The 14,423-nt window shown below is 47.6% G+C and overlaps 1 long non-coding RNA gene across 1 annotated transcript; it reads left to right on the top strand.

Annotated features, from left to right (window-relative positions):
* The first annotated feature begins 741 nt into the window (after positions 1 to 741).
* On the top strand, positions 742 to 14,039 carry LOC129383065 (uncharacterized). Its single transcript, XR_008611000.2, has 3 exons — positions 742 to 1,066; positions 5,818 to 5,898; positions 13,815 to 14,039. It is a non-coding gene; the product is annotated as an uncharacterized lncRNA (long non-coding RNA).
* The last annotated feature ends 384 nt before the right edge of the window (positions 14,040 to 14,423 follow it).

The following is a 14,423-nucleotide window of genomic DNA, read 5'->3' on the forward strand; positions in this document are numbered from 1 at the left end:
TAACAATCGCAACACCACCCGATGATGCGACGGCATCATCGCGATCTTTGCGAAAAGTAACATGCTGTCGGAGAAAGTTTGTGTGTTGTGATTTTAGGTGTGTTTCCTGTAGACACAGCACCTTTGGATTGTATTTGTGTATAATCTCTTGCACATCATCGAGGTTCCTAAGAAGACCTCTGACATTCCATTGAATGATTTGTGTATCCATATCTTAAATTAATTGGTGCTGTGTTTACGGAAACGGAAGGGATGTCTTACATTACAGAGCCCTTTCGAGGCCCTGTAATAGGGGTTTTGCTCTTTCTGAAGCGCTCGAGCGAACCTCGGCGCTCCTTAGGCGCTTGGTGCGCCTTGAGGACAGGCGTAGTGTCCATTGCCTCTTGTGAGACGCCGGACAAGCGCTCTTGCGAGCGAGAGATTTTCAGAGGGAGTCCCGCCTTGGAATGCAAGACCCCTGCGCCCACCAGCCCGGAGGTCGATGGGGCTCCCAGAGGGATTTGGCTACGCCGGCCGTTGCCAGCGCAGGAAGGAACCTCGGAAGTTGAGGCAGCCTCGGCTGCGCCCTCCTTCGGGGTCGATGGTTCCTTCTCCTCGGTTGACGGAGCAGCGCTAGCTGCAACCGTCGCGGGGGCAGATGGCGTGACTGCCGACTCACTGCTTGTGGGTCGGACAGCCGCCGGAGGCCGTTGTGACGCTGCCCCCTTACGCGCCACATTGGCAAAGCTACTCTTAGACAGGTATGACACCCGCCTACGTGCCTCCTTGAAAGATATGTTTTCTTTGACTTTGATTGTCATAATCTCTTTCTCTTTTCGCGGACGGGCAGGCGCGCGAGTATGCGGCGTGCTCGCCATCACAGTTGACACAGTGTGGAGCCTTCTGGCATGTTTCGGAGGAATGTTCAGTGTCACACTTGGCACATGTCAGCCGGCCTCGACAGTTCTGTGAACTGTGGCCGAACCTCTGGCACTTAAAGCATCTGAGAGGATTGGGAACGTATGGCCGAACACGAAGTTTGATATAACCAGCCTCGATGGACTCGGGAAGGACACTTGAGCCGAAGGTGAGTATCAGGTGTTTCGTTTTGATCTCTTTTCCGTCTCGCGTCATCTTAATTCGTTTAACATTGATAACATTCTGGTAATTGAAGCCCTCCAAGAGTTGAGCCTCGGTGAGCTCCATCAAGCCATCGTCAGAAACAACACCACTGGTGGTGTTCATCGTGCGGTGCGGGGCTATAATTATTTGGGTTTCCCCAAATGACACTAGTGTTGACAATTTTTCATATTGTTTTTGATCGCGGAGCTCCAAGAGAAGATCACCGCTTGACATCCTAGACGCCTTATATCCAGGACCAAAGGCTTCAGCCAGTGACTTCGAAGCAAGGAAGGGTGAGATAGTTCTTACTGGCTTATCTGGTTTTGCAGAATGGATGACATGGAAACGCGGGAAGGATTCTTCTTGGCGGCCAAAAAACTGGAAGACTTCATCGGTGCGCCCTCTTTTCTGAGGGCGATCAGGTAGTGGAGGGAAGGAAATAGCCATGTGTGGACGTGTAGTTTTCAGCAGCAACGCCAGCCACCCACCATGGAGTCCAAGAAGGGGACGCTGCAGGGCCTGAAAAACAGGGCCTGCGAACGCCAGCTGTACGTTGCCACTATAACCCAATATGACATAACCAAGGTTGGCTACTCACACAAGGTTAACCCTTGCTGCCGGGAAGGTCGGAAGTAATGAAGAAATGAGAAGGAGACAGGAAAGGTGGAAAGTAAGAGAAAGACGAAGGCTGGAGGGAGAGAGAGACAGGAAAAGGCGACTGCCGATTTCCTCCAGGTGGGTCAGTCTGGAGGTGCCGTCTATGTGAAGCCGAGGCCGAAGAGGTGTGTTGCCTCCGCCGGGGGGCCTTAAAGGTCCAGACACCCGGCATCGGCTCAACCTGCAGGATCCCCCTTTTCCCAAACACGGCTAAGCCGCGCACGGCTACACGCGGGAGGGTCCAACCCTCGTGTGCTCGGGTTGAGGTTGGTGTCGCAACACACCAAACGCCTGCTTACGCAGACGGCCCTGCAGGGGGTTGCTAGGATTTAAATTTCTTTATGATACGCAGCAAATTTCGATAACATCACCCAACATGTTATCTCCAAATGTAGGTAAAAGGCAGGAAATCATTTTAATAGGCACTATTGCAGTCGGGCCCGAGCTAAACGATCTTTTAAAAGGCTCAAAGAACTCTAGAAAGCAAAGAAGCCACTTGGGCAAATTGAGCAGCTATATATTCACATTGAAGACTGAACACATACTGAAAGTAGAGTATAGGTAAAATAGTTTCATTTGAAAACATGCCAAGAATCCACGAACCTTGCGTCCTCATCCTTTGCGTGAAAGTCGATGAGGACCTTGGCCGTCGCCACTCTTCAGGGATAGTGGCAGCCTGCTGTTCATGATTTGAGAATGCCTGCCAAACGCACGCCAGCTCATTCTTATTCTGATTATTTATGATTATTTCCGTCTCATGATCTGGATCCGTGGTCACTACCTGCCTTAAGTAGATGTATTCCCTTACCACTTCCAGTGCCTCGCTAGCTATCGTAAACTGCTGTCCTCTTCCGAGACTGTTTATCTGCGGAAAACTAATGTTTAATTTTTAGACCTACCCTTCTGCTTTGCCTCTCCAGGTCAGTGAGCATGCGTGGCATGCGTGGCAGTGAGCATACTAAGCGAGGCAACATCATCAGCGAATCTCAAGTTACTAAGGTATTCTGCATTAACTCATATCTCCAATTCTTCCTAATCCAGGTCTCTGAATACCTCCTGTAAACACACTGTGAATAGGAGAGGTCGTATCTCCCTGCCTGACGCCTTTCTTTATTGGGATTTTTTTTACTTTCTTCATGGAGGACTACGGTGGCTGTGTAGCCGCTATATATATCTTTCAGTATTTTTACATACGGCTCTACTACACCCCGATTCCATAGTGCCTCCATGGCTGCCGTGGTTTCGACTGGATCAAACGCTGTGTCGTAATCAATGAAAGCTATATATAAGGGCTGGTTATATTCGGCACATTTCTCTATCACCTGATTGATAGTGTGAATATGGTCTGTTGTTGAGTGGGCTTTACGGAATCCTGCCTGGTACTTTGCTTTGGCAGAAGTCTAAGGTGTTCCTCATTCTATTTGCGATTACCTTAGTAAACATTTTGTTGGCAACGCACAGTAAGCTGATCGGTCTAATTTTTCCATGTCCGTGGCGTCCTATTTCTTATGGATTAGGATTAGGTGAGCGTTCTTCCACGATTTCTATACGCTCGAGGTCATGCGGCATTGCGTATACAGGGTGGCCGGTTTTTCTAGAACAATCTGTCCATCCTTCAACAAATCTGTTACCTCATCCTCCCCAGCTGCCTTCCCCTTTGCGAAGGTAATCTTGGCTGTAATGCGGGAAATGGTCTCGCCGTTGCTCCGTGACTTGTCTATAATCATGCCGAGCACTCGGATTTAGTCGACCTCCGTTATCAATTGGCCGTTCTTCGTCACGATCTTGATGGCCTCGTAATCCCTCGGTTCGTTTTGGTTACGCAAGGGGTACTTCGCTGGTAACACCATCGGTTCTGATTTGCTCGGTGAGCAGATCAAACCAGAACCGCTTAGCTGGTCTTCGCGACTGCGGCAAGGTATGCGTCGGCTAAACTGGGCGTTGTATAAATGGTCGCCTGCGAGAGCTTGCGCTATCACTGAAGAATGGGACTGGCTCACATATGCCCTATCACTGCAAAGTGTGCAATTGTGAACCTTTGCTGGAAAACACATGCATATTACGAAAATTAAAGATGCGATGGCAGGGAATTAGTAGAGGCGATTTACATATCAATGTTGCGTGTCCAATTTATGAGCATTGCGTCAGTAGCTCTTCACGAAAGTGACTGAAGTTTCCTGGCTAATAGTATATGATTAGGTTTCGTTTCTATCTCATGTGAGATCACCTGTGTATGTTGTTATGCACATGCCTGAGGGTATATAAGGAAAGCCTCGGGGAAAATAAAATTCTCTTGCGAGTGTGCGCCTGACCGTTTTCTGCTCGCATTTTTGAACGTAAAATCGTCGGAAGCTTTCATCCGCCGGCCGACCAGGACTATGATGCAGGTACGTGAATGAACCTACGAAACCACGTACACGTTCCTTCACGCAGTCAAAAGCTGAAACTAAAGTAATTACGCACTTGTTTGAGCACACCGTGTGTATGCGCCGTGTTTCAGCAACACGAAACCTCAACGTACGGGCGTTTGCGCCTTAAGAAGTACTCATTTTCTCTATATTTTTGCGGAATTCCAACGCGACATTAATAACGCCATTTACCGATTGACGCCGCAAAGTCTCTCACAAGTGCTCCGCAGGGCTCGGACAAACTTTTCCGCCGATTTGCTCCGGTAACCAGGCAGTCGTCATGCACTGCGGTAGGGACAACATAAGCGGCGCCATTGTCGAGGTCTCGCCAAGCGCGCCAATCTCATCCGCCGGCCGAGCAGGAACACCATGCAAGTACAGTCGAGCGCGATTTGAAGGTTATCGCGCGAGCGTCGACCAGCCTAGCACTCCAGGCACGTGGCAGCCCGTTTTGGAACAGGCAAAATCATGATTAGGCACTCTTCTCTCCCTCGTTTGCTGTTCCATACAACCATCACCCCCGCGACAAACTCACCGACCTTTCTCTCTATTGTAATCTTTCCATTTGTTGCGATAAAGCGTACACTTGGTAACCTCGTATCTTCCGCGGGCGATAACACAATTGGTAGGAAAGATCTGGTAAAGCCAGTGCTTGGCACTTCTTGATTTTAATGACTTTGAAGTTGGAAAAAATATATGAACGCGAGGTCTGGCAACACGTCATGTTTAGTGACGAATCGACATTCACTACATGCTGGAACCGGCGACTCCGTGTTTGGAGAGTCGATGGCTGCCAGTGAGATTTACTTTTCTTGCATATGATTTCACACCTAACTTTCTGCTGCACCCTGCTACGCTTTCCTTCTCTTAAGATCCATCCGTTACATACATACATCTTTATTTCAGCAGCTCACAACTTATTACACATATCGTGCCCGCATAAGCGCAATTCGCTTGTAGGCGGGTCACGCCACACATGAGGTGCTAGCTCGCTGCTAGCAAAAGTGGTGACATATATGTTACAGACCCTAAAAGTTTGAACAGAACACTGAACAGTAATATTTTACTGTGTTAGTAGCGTGAGAAAGAAAAACTAATTTGAAAAATGTTCCTGCTATTTCATTGGGGAAAGGTAAATTGATGATTAATTTTTGATGTTTTATGGCGTAAGGGTCAAGGAGCGCCACGTCCGTGGTAGCGAGTTGGCAGTGTAATTATGAGTTCTATGAAGTTAGTGTGACGTGGCTGTAAAGGTGCCTTAAAAATGGTCGAACTAAATTGCGCAAATTCTGTAAAATAAGATTATGGCGAGGACATTTGACGTGTGCTATGAAGGTTAAGATGCATTTAAAAAGAATGGTACGATGTCTAACAATATATCAGCTTATAAGATATGCTAGTACACTATATACTGCCTCCTTAAAGCCCTTGAAACCCAAGGGCCTGGAGGCATGCGCTATGCAAAACAATTATCGCAGCGTCAGCTTCTGGAGCGAGGATGCTCTACAAATTTAATGGGCTTATAACGTGTAGAACGATATCATTTAAGTTGAGCACTGCCTTGGGGTTAAAAAGCGGTTCTTTACAAAGGAATATAGCCGGGTGTAGAGGAATGTAATAACGGTATGCAAGCGGAAAATGTTTCTTTCAGATTCTGCTTCCCGACACTAAGAGGACGTGGAGGACGGTCAGACTCTCGCCGCATCTGCCACAGTGTGGAGGTTCACTTCCAGTAAGTAGAAAATGATGGGTTCCGATTGCGTGTCCTATTCTGAGGCGACTGTGGCTTTATAAAGTGTAATTTATGATTTATTTCTGCGTCCCACATGCGTTGCCAGTGGTTCCGCAGTTTCTTTCGTATGTAATGTTTCATATCTGTGAGAGGCACCAAAGCAATATTATTAACAGCAGGGGGTGCAATTGACGTAGCCATCTGGTCTGCCAGAACGTTACGTTCGATTCCCCTGTGGCCACGTACCCAGCATATTACGATATGCTGGTTAGATGAGTACGCTTTACACAAGATTGAATCGGGTTCACTAAATACGGGTTTTTATGTTTGTTGAGTGCAATTAAGGCCTTCACCACGCAAAAAGAGTCTGTATAGATCGCTGATTTGGGAAGTTTTGATTTTCTTAAATGCTTCACAGCAGAGAGTAATGCGTAGGCCTCGGCTGTACAGATACTTGTTTCCAGATGCAGTACATCGGATTCCAAAAAGGATGGGCCGACGGTTGCATAAGATATCCCGGCATTTGACTTCGAAGCCTCTGTGTAGAACTAGACGCAGGAGTGCTTGTACTGAAGTTCTAGGAAATGCATTCGGATTTCGGCCTCTCGAGAATGCTTTGTAACTTTTATAAAGGATATGTCGCATTCTATCACCCGCCACTCCCAAGGAGGTAAAAGCTTGGTTAGGTGCATTAAGCGATGCACGAGGAGTGGGACATGCATTTCATCGCTAAGCTTCTTCACACGCAGCGAGAAAGGCTGTCTTATGGAGGGGCGATTGCTGAAATGTGTAGCACACGTCAGATCGGTAACTGTACCAAAACATGGATGTTCAAGATTGGAATGCACTTTAAGGAAATATCTAAAGCTGATGTATGATCTCTGCAGGTGGAGTGACCACTGATTTGATTCGGCATATAAGCTTTCTATCGGGCTTGTTCTGAAAGTGCCCGTGGCTCAGCGGGTAGCTAGATGATGAACAGTGTCTAGCATCTTTAGTGCGCTCGGGGCGGCAAAGCGATATACCACGGCACCATAATCTAATCGCGACCGAATCGGGCTCGTATAGAGGTTCAATAAGTACTTGCTGTCACTACGCCACGCAGTCTGCTATAGAAGTTTCACTAGGTTCATTGTTTTCAGACATTTTTCTTTAACATGTTTAATGTGCGAGACGAAAGTGAGTCTATTGTCAAGTATCACAGCTAGAAATGTGCGTTTTGTTTACAGGTGTCTGTTGTCCACAGAGTTCTAAGCAAGGATCCGGAACCAGGCCTCTCCTTGTAAACAGAACACAAGATATCTTGTGTGGATTGATTTTAAATCCATTTTTCTCTGCCCACTGTGACACCTTGTTCAAATCATGCTCTGCCTGTCTCTGGCACACTGCGTGGTTACAGGATTTGAAGCCTATTTGAATGTCGTCCACGTAGACGGAATACAATATGGCCGGTACTTAAGCAAGCACGGAGTGTTGTCATCTTAACAACAAAGAATGTGCAACTCAGCACACCTCCCTGGGGTACACGAGTTTCTTCTTTACAAGGACGTGACAGTACATTGCCGAGTTTTACCCTGAAGGTACGATTAGCCAAGTATCTTTATTACGTTTGGCATATTACCATGAATGCCAATTTCCGACAAATCTCTCAAGATTCCGTAGCGCCACGCTGTGTCATACGCCTTCTCCACGTCGAGGAATATGGATAAGAAAAACTGTGTCTACAAATGCCTCCCGGATATTTCCTTCAACACGTACCAGATGATCGATTGTGGAGCGCCCTTCTCGGAAGCAGCACTGATAGGGATCAAGCATTTTGCTCATTTCAAGGAAATGGATGAGTCGCCGATTTATCATTTTTTCAAATAACTTACAAATGCAACTTTTGAGGGCTATCGGGCGGTAAATTGCCACTGAGGAAGGGTCCTTGCCTTGTTTGAAAACAGGGACTACGATGGCTTCCTTCCATGCGGTTGGAAGGCACCCTGCGTCCCAGATGGTGTTCAAAAGTCTAAGTAGTGTTACTTGCGTATCATTGTGCAAGTCTTTCAGCATTTCATACATGATTCTATCAGATCCCGGTGCAGAGCTCTTGCGTGCACTCAAGGCAGCTCTCAACTCTGCAATACTAAAAGGACGGTTGAACGGTTCATTCTGCCGACACTTTCTTATGAGTGGCTTACATTCCTCTCATTTGTTATTTGAAAAAGCGTTTTTAATAATTGGTGGAACTTGACACGCTCTGAAACTGCTCCCCAAGTGAGTCTGCCTGATCAAGCAGGGTATCACCTTGTGTGTTTACCAAAGGGAGTGAATATGTTTGTCCCCCTCTTATCCTACTAACCCTGTTCCAGACTTTTGCCTGATCTGTATACGAGTTGCTACCCGATAATAACTTTTGCCAACTAACTCTTCTAGCCTGTCGGCGCGTTCTTCTGCCTTGGGATTTTACTTTTTTATAGTTAATCAGATTCTCTGCAGTGGGAGAGGCGCGTAGCAACCCCCACGCTTTGTTTTTCTTACGAGCGATCCTACAGTCGTCGTTCCACCACGGAACACGCCGTTTGCATGCCAAGCCATTTACTTGTGATATGCATTTAGGTGCGGCATCTATTATGAAGGCTGTAAAACACTCCACAGCAGCATGCATTCCTTACGAGCACATGTCATGCCATGAGATAATACTGAGAGTTCGGAATTTCTCCCAATCAGCTGTATCAATCTTCCACCTAGGTGCCTGTGGTGGATATTTGTTTTCTTTAGGTGTTCTTAGCAGTACGGGGAAGTGGTCGCTTCCGTAAGGATTGTTTGTAACTTCCCATTCGAGTTAAGGCAGAATAGAAGGAGAAGCTATGCTGAGATCAATTGAAGAAAAAGTCTAGTTTGCAAGACCGTAATATGTGGCTTCCTTATTCAGAAGGCACGCACCAGAAGACAAGGAACTGCTCAACAAGACGACCTCGCGCATCTATACGAGAGTCGCCCCACAGGCAGCTGTGCGCATTGAATTCGCCAAGAACAACATAAGGTTGTGGCAATTCATCTATAAAAGACTGAAATTGATGTAAGTTGAATTTGTAATGTGGGGGTATGTAAAGGGAGTTAATGTTAATGAGTTTATTTAGGAGAACAGCCCGAACCGCCACTGCTACAAGGGGCGTTTGTAGCTGTAAACGCTGACACGCAATGCTTTTCTGAATGACAATGGCAACACCGCCCGATCTTCGCGATCTTTTCGAAAAATAACATACTGTGGAAGAAAGCTTGTGTGTTTTGGATTTAAGTGTTTCCTGTAAACACAGCCCTTTTGGATTGTGTTCGTGGATGAGTTCTTGTACATCATCAAGGTTTCTCAGAAGACCTCGGACGTTCCATTGAATGATCTGTGTAGCCATGTTTAAAGTGAATTGGTGCTGTGTATACAGCAAGAAGTGATGCATTAGACTACAGATCTCTTTCGAGGCCCTGCAACCGGGGTTTTGCCTTTTCTGAAGCGTTAGAGGGAGCCTCGCCGCTCCTTAGGCGCGCCTTGAGGATAGGTGTGCCCATTGCCTCTTGTGAGGCGCCGGAGACGCGCTCTTGTGAGCCAGAACTTTTTCGAGAGTCTCACCTCGGAACGCAAGACCCCTGCGCCAGCTAGCCCGGAGTTCGATGGGGCTCCCTGTGGGATTTGGCTGCACCGGCTGTTGTCAGTGCTGGAAGGGGCCGGGGAGGTTGACGCAGCCTCGGCTGCACCCACCTTCGGTGCCGCTGTCGGTCCTGCGGGATCGCTGCGTGTAGCGCAGGTTGCCGCACATAACTCTTGTGCGGCCGGCAACCCAAGGGTAGCCTGGCCTGTTTCCTGGTTGGATGGAGTAGGCTTACCTACTTCCACCCTGGGGGCAGGAGCCAAAGGTACATGCACGCTGCACGCGGGCAGGGCACTTGGCAATGGCCGCTGCGACGCTGCCCCCCGACGCGCCGCATCAGCATAAAGTATACTGTGGAACGGTGAGCACCTCTTACGGGCTTCCTTAAATGAAATGTTATCCTTGACTTTGAGGGTGATTATTTCTTCTTCTTCCAGGTCGGACAGGAGCGTCAGTAAGCTGGATGGTCACGACTGCAGTTAACACAGTGAGGTGTGCCACTGCAGTTGTCGGAGGGGTTGTCCTGCACTCCACACAAGTTATTTGACCATGGCAGCTCTGCGAGCCATGGCCGAACCTTTGGCATTGGAAACAACGTATAGGGTTTGGAATATATGGTCGGACAGGTAGCCTAAAGCATCCCGTTTCAATGGTTTCCCGCAGAACGCTAGATGCAAATGTTAAAACGAGGTGTTTGGTCGGAATTTCTTTGTTGTCCCGTCTAAGGATAATACGCTTTACATCGGTCACATTTCGATCTTTCCACCCTTCGAGCAGTTCAGCTTCTGTCAAATCCTGAAGGTCTGCCTCTGACAAGATTCCGCGTGAGCTATTCCTTGATCGGTGTGGTGTAACAGAAACTGGTGTGTTACCAAATGTCACCAGACTGACTAGTCTCTCGTACTCATTTTTCTGAGGGATCTCAAGAAGGTGTCCGCTTGCCATTTTCGTCATTTTCGTATAACCTGACCCTAAGGCTTCGGTCAAAGATTGTGAAACTATGGATGGTGAAATGAGCCTGGCCTGCTTTGAAGCGTTTTCACTATTAAACATGGTATTTCGGGTAGGTCTCTTTTGTGCGGGTCAAACATGTACTGAAGTCATCGGTGCGTCCCCTCTTCTGAGGGTGACGATCAAGTAGGCGGGAAAATGCGAGTGTTCCCATAGTATGTTAGTTCGTATTCGGCAGCAATGGCGACCACCCACCACGGAGCCCAACTAGGGGACGCTGCAGCACTAAACGGCTAAGGCTGCAGGCGTCAACCGTACATTGTCACTATAGCCTAATATTATTCCCAAGCGGGGCACATACACAAGGTTAACCCTAGCCACCTAGGAAAATTAGTAAGTGACGGAAGAGATGAAAGGACAGTAAAAGAAAGAATATAGGAAAGAAAAAGGTTGAAGAGGTGGACAGAAAAAGGCGACTGCCGATTTCCCCCGGGTGGATCAGTCTGGGGGTGCCGTCTACGTGAAGCAGAGGCCAAAGAGGTGTGTTGCCTCCGCCGGGTGGCCTTAACGGTCCGAACACCTGGCATTGGCTCAATCCCCAGGATCCCCCTTTCCCCGGACACTGCTAAGCCGCTCACGGCTACACGCGGGAGGTTCCGACCCCCATGTGCTCGGGTCTTTGGTGTCGCAACACGCCACGCGCCTGCTGACGCAGACCCCCCTGCGGGCCCCACGGCCATCTGTCGTCGCCGCCACCCACCATCTCCGACGCAATGGCAGCGTCCTGTGCGGAGTCTGACGCGGACTTGCTAATCCCCCTTAATAAGCACCACAAGCAAGCCTTGGACTTCCTGCGCAAAGCTATCGAATACGACGATGAGAATGCTTTATTTGTGCTGACCTGCAAGCAAGCTGCCCTTCGGAAGGCAAACGTGCGCGTCGGTGCTTTGGGCTAACCTTTAGCGGGGCACTTTGCTCGCACGTTGATAAACACTGGTATCAATTGGCTGACCTATGCACGTCTCTTCCTGTTCGCTTACTCGCGATCCTGTAGCCCGTCTCGGTTCTGTACCCCAAGGGTGAATCTGTGCATGGCTGCCATTGGCTCTTTTTAAGCAGACGCTCTTTTGACGCTAGTGCCAATGTCCCCTTCAGTTACGGCCCTAGCGGGAGGGCATTGCTTTGGTAAAATGGCGCACACGATTGTTTCCGTTGTCACGGAAAGACAAACACCAGCCATGCGGCGCCTTCTCGCCACAGCGCTGTCTTTCTTTTATTACGACGACCCGGTCCGCTCCCTTGCCACCATTCCTCATGCCCAGCGCACCTTCAATTTTCTTTTCTTGTTACCTGTCCGCGGCGGGCATTTTTTTTTCTAACGTGCGTGACGCCAGGCATTGGCACTGCAAACTGGTGCGGCGTAGGTTCATTGTGTTTTCACGCACGCAGTCTTGTCCATTGTTTGAGTATGCGAGCATATGCCCGAAGATTCGTAAATTCCACTTCCAAAACAGCACATCTTTGGCCTCGATTTATTGACTTCCATTTCCGAAAACCAAGATTTTGGCATAACTTGGTATGATCCACTCAGGAAAGAAACAAAAGCGAAAAATGCAATACATGTTCTATACTAAACAACACGAGAGTTCACAGACAGGCAAGTCACAAAAAAGCTCGGGAAAACGCGAAGGCCCTGACAAGAAGAGCTTCTGACGCGCAAATAGCTTCTGACGCACGAATAGCTTCGGACATACTCATCTAATGCACAAAAGTGGACGAAGTGTAGGACGTAGTTATGGCAACTAAAGAAGAAGAAAATTAACTGGTAATGGCGAAAATAATGTCATGCGAAGTACCTAAAAAACAAAATGCTGACTTTTTACCCAAAATCAAGAGCTTACATATACAGGTTGTCCCACATAACTTGAGCCAATGTCTTAGAAATGAAAGGCACTCCGGACGAGAGTTTAACAGAATGCATAGTGTGAGCACTGGCTTAGAGTTACACGGAATATTATTTTCCTCTTTAACTAAAGGATTCGTTTTGTTTAATTAATCAAGTATTGGCTGCCGAGCCCACTGTGATGGGCAAATTTAGAGAGCACCTTGAGAAACCTCTCAATATGTTGTTCCGAGTTCGAAACAAAGCCCGCTAAATATGAAAAAGAAATAGTACCTGACTGGGCGATGGCGCACTGTTATTGGACTGTTCTCAAGCGTGCGATGGATGAACAAGGTCGGCCGCAGCGAGACTGGCGCGCGACAGGGCGGTATGTCTGTCGTAGGTACCCAGTCTTTAGGCCTTTATCGCACAAAAGCGCAAGTGCGTACTACTGGCCGAGTGATGATAATAATGAGGATGATCGTGACGTGTGGTGTTTTATGGCGCAAGGGTAAGTTCTGGCAAAAGAGCGCCAAGCCAATGGTAATTAGATCAAAGTGAAGCGATAAATTACGAGCAATGAATGTTTCAGGGCTGTAAATGGGCCTAAAAGACGGTCACTGTAACAATGTAACTATCTAACAATGACTATGAAACGTGCCAAGGACGCGAAAAGTGCATTGTAAAAAAGTTACGATGTGCTAAAGTTGGTCGTTTGGATTAAAATTCGAAAGAGCACTACAGCCCTAACAAAGTAGAAGCGCAAGGACCTGAAGCGTGTGCGGTACAAGGACTATTATCACAGCAGTGCCCTCTAGAGAGGATGCGAGACGATACTATTGGGTTATTAACATGCAAAACCACATCATGCAAGAAACCTAGGACAGCTTTGGTGATAAAAAGGGGTTCCTTACAAAGAAACATACCGAGATGGAGATGATGATGCTTGAGGTTTAATGGCACAAGGGCCAGGTATGGCCAAAGAGCGCCATGCTAGTGGTAATGAATATGTAGCGGTCTGATGGGTTCTGTGAATTTAATGTTGCGTGACTGTAAGGAGTGCTAACAGTTGGTGTAAATTGCATAAAACGTATACGTAATGAAATTATGGCAATGATTAATGACGTGTATTATAATCACTAAAATGCATTAAGAGAAAATGATGTACTATATAAAATGTGCCAGATGCTAACTTGCTTAGAGCACTACTGCCTCGCCCGAGCCCTTGAAACACAAGGGCCTAGAGGCGTGTGCTATTCAGAATAATTATCACGGCGGCACCCTCTGAAGAGAGGAGGCGCTACGAACTAATGGGGCTAATAACATGTAGCACAACTTCTTTCAGGAAACCTAGGACAGCGTCGGTATCAAAGAGTGGTTGCGCACCGAGTAACATAACAGGATGAAGGGGGATGTGCCGCCAGTATGCTAAGGGAAAATGTTTTTTTGTTCAGATTCGGCTTCCCGACACCCCAGACAGACGTGAAGGACGGCCAGCCTCTCCCCGCATCTACCAATGGTTGGAGTCTCGTTTCCGGTGAGTAAAAAATAATGTGTGCCAAATGTGTGTCCTATTCTTAGACGACAGAATAGGACATCTGTCCGGTGTGCTTTTGTTGCAGGGGGCCAGAGACCTAATTGTGGCTTTATTACATGCAGCTTATTTGTTTCCAGGTCCCACAAACGCTGCCAGTAGTTTCGCAGTTTCCTTCTTAAGAACGCCTTCAGGTGTGTGACAGGAACCGAAGCAGTACGATCTGGTCCGCTAGAACGTTACCCTCGATGCCCTTTTGTCCAGGCACCCAGCATATAATCACATGTTGATTAGATAAATATGCTTTACATAGCACGGAGTAGAGTTCAATAATTACCGGATTTTTATTGTTTACGAAAGACATCTAGGCCTTCACAACGCTAAGGGAGTCCGTATAAATAACTTATTTCTGGAGTTTTTATTTCTTTATATGCTTTACAGCCGACAACAGTACGTAGGCCTCAGCCGTAAAGATACTAGTTTTCGGATAAAGTAAATCGGTTTCCGAGAAGGATGGACCAACGGCCGC

The sequence above is a fragment of the Dermacentor andersoni genome, chromosome 3 (assembly GCF_023375885.2).
Source record: "Dermacentor andersoni chromosome 3, qqDerAnde1_hic_scaffold, whole genome shotgun sequence".
Classification (NCBI taxonomy): domain Eukaryota; kingdom Metazoa; phylum Arthropoda; class Arachnida; order Ixodida; family Ixodidae; genus Dermacentor; species Dermacentor andersoni.